This window comes from Abramis brama (assembly GCF_963993115.1).
Source record: "Abramis brama genome assembly, chromosome: 7".
Lineage (NCBI taxonomy): Eukaryota > Metazoa > Chordata > Actinopteri > Cypriniformes > Leuciscidae > Abramis > Abramis brama.
Window position 1 is genome coordinate 1,388,798 of NC_139969.1, and position 3,303 is coordinate 1,392,100.

Sequence of the window (3,303 nt, forward strand, 5' to 3'; positions counted from 1 at the left end):
CAAGATGCCAAACACATGGATCTCGCGGGATCTCGGATCATCATCACACTACATGCTTCGCTTTCTGGCAGGACTTTTACTGACTTTTCTCAACTCACAGAAGTTACGTCAACGCCCGATCTAGCAGTAGCATAATAACCCATCAGGCAAGTGTTATTTTAACATAGGCGTAATTTGCGGGTGGGACATGTCCCCACCACTTTTTGCTAAGGTCGATATTGTCCCCACCACTTTTGAAACATCTCGCGGCACTAATATACCAATACAAATAAATAAAACATCTTAAGTTAACTAGCAGATCATTCATTTAGTTCGTTTGTTAAATAAGAGGCGATCTAGCGCTGAAATGTGTTGTTTTTTAAATAAAGTGATCAAAGTGCTCGTTGCCGCTGCGATCAATGGCGCGGATAGTGTGTAGGCTACTCTTGTGGCTCGCGCACAGTCTTCACTCGGACTTGCGCTTCAATCCGTTGTGGAAACTCTCTGTTCGTTCCGGTGAAATTACAAAACAAAATGCACACAAAAGTGTCCTTGCTTGATATACAACCACTGATAAACATAATCGGATTTGATGAGAAAAAAAAGAAGAAAAAAAAACCTATACGAGTGCGGATTAGAACTCAGAACCTCTGACACGCTTGGCAAAAGTTCCAACACAATCTCATGAAAGTGCGTATCTATAGCACGAATGATATTTCTCGTATTATTTATAACTTACGCCAAAACGAGTTTTTGCGTTCAAATGATACGCACTGCAAACCCCTTGGGTAGGATTAGGGGTGAGGAGGGCGTGCATATTACACGCCATAAAGTGCGTATCATATGCACGCGAAAACTGCGTATCATATGTACGCAAAAACTCGTTTTGGCGTATAAATAATACGAGAAATATCATTCGTGCTATAGATACGCACTTTCATGAGATCGGGCTCAAAGTTCTACCACTAGACCACTCAAGTACACACATAAATTGGTCGGATCTATTTATTTATTCACGTGAAAATTCTCACCACTAACAGCATATATTAGACCTCATTAAACAACAAATTAAACCAAATGTACTATTTAAATTGAATTGTGTTAGCAACGCTTTTTTATTAAACATTTTTATTTATTTACATTAGTAAGCTAGCCTACACCGCGCCTGCTCATAGGCTACTTTTTATTTTATTTTATTTTTTAAAGAGACCCCCACAAAGATGAAATCATAATTCGAACCCTGCAGACACCCCTATTGTGGACCGTACCATTTTTAATCACCGTGGCCAGAAGCAACGGAGATGGAGAACGACTTCAACTTCTCGAGCAAGTGTCAACGCTGAATGACAAAACGCTAGTTTCATAAAGTATCATTCTTTTCAACATTCCTTATTTGTATATTCAAAAATATTTAAACTAATCTAATTTAATACAGTTATAATTTTCAATGTAAATTATTTAATTTTATTGGTAACAGCCTAGTGTCTAATTATTTTAATTGAATATATTTATAAAATTTAAGAATTTGAAATGAAACATGGAGCATACATTTAATAAAATTAGGGGAAAATGCCCTTTATAAAGGTACAAAAAATTATTCTGAGTGTTTTCAAACAGTGATGTAATGAAACATTGACAATTTAAGCTTGAAGGGAGTAAAGCCTCTGTTTAGGCTATTAAGGAAATGTAATTTTGCCAAAAGAAAAACTATTATTTTAAATAAATGTTAATTTTAAATCAGCCTACTTCAGTGTGATATGTTACCATATTATCATGCTTAACACTGAGAATTTTAATAATTGTAATGTGATGATCAGATGCAGATATCTAAATCAAAGAATATAGGTGGTTTGCGGGTGGATTATTTATTTTTAATAGTGGATTCGGGTGACTCAAAGTGCACCAGATTAATGAATTTATCTTTAAAATGTACACATTTTTCTTCCGGGGGGGCAAGCACCCCCCCGGAGGGTGGCAATAGGCTTAGCAATAGGCTTCTTGTAAAGGTATTACTTTTACTAGTAATTAGAATGGTATTTCAGTGCACTTAACTTCTAAATTGTAGTTTACAAGTGGTTGACAAGTGGTGATTTTAGCTTTCTTGTACACCTGCTGTCTTAAATGTAAGGGATAGCTGGAGCTTGGCGGTGGTGGGACTGCTCGCGGTGGGTGCCGGAAAATTTCCCTTATTTTCAAATGCAAAACTTGACAGGTATGCGGCAAGTGTTGTCAGTGGATCTGATGAATTCTACTTTCTTCCTCAGTATTTTTGACTTGTACAAACATCTAAGCATTCTTACATCAAGATACATTTACTGGCGAAGGACTTCAGGTATTAGCTGTCTTGTTTAATGAAAACTGTATCAAAATGAAGTGAGATTGAGCTAAAAAAAAAAAAGAGTGTTTATAAAACATTGATGCATCTCAAAGACTGAAAACCCCTGATTTACTAGTCGGGTGCTAATATTCTGATTTAATAGTTAGCCTACTTTTTTATTTATTTATAAAATAAAAGCGCCCCCCTGCGGGAAGATCAGGTACACACACACACACACGTCAGCTGATCCTCTGCGTCATCATCATCATCATCATCATGTGTCCATAGCAACTGTGTTTGGGACTGTTTGTGTGGCTGGCTGCGAGTCAGGCCGTTGCTGGAGCAAAGAGTATAGAAGTAACAAGAGGCGAAACTCCGTTGCAGTTTTGACAACAGCCACTAGGTGGCGCTTCGGTAGCGCGGCCGCCATTTTGGACTGAACCAACGGCTTTACCGTTAGCACAACTACTGTACAGCATTAACATTATGTCTGGAAATAATTGGAAACAAAGAAAACAGTGTTCTGCCATCAACTGCAACAACTACCAGTGTACAACCAATCAACTACCATTTCATAGATTCCCCAAAGATCCAGAGAGGTAAAGTAGAAAAGGTTTTTATTAACTTTAAAGTGAGCTAACGTCAACGATAACAGGTGCTGTAACGTTAATGTAAGCTATCCCATAACCGCAGTAAGTTAACAGTTTGCTAATGTTATGTATTTGGTCGAAATTGTCAAGACTCGAAATGGGCTTTTTAAATCGCATACTTTCAGAGATATATGAACACCTAACCTGGCAAATGACCGCTTTATTAATTCATTGTTATCACTAAATTAACCCTTTAACTTTTTTTCGCATAAACATGAAAATCACTATCCAAACTTAATGGTTGTAATTCAAGAATGCTTTGGAATTTAGACCTATGGTTGGTCTTGTTTTAATTTGTCAGATTATTGTTGAAGTGAAATAAATTATGAAAGTGAAACAGAAAAAAGTTATACAAGT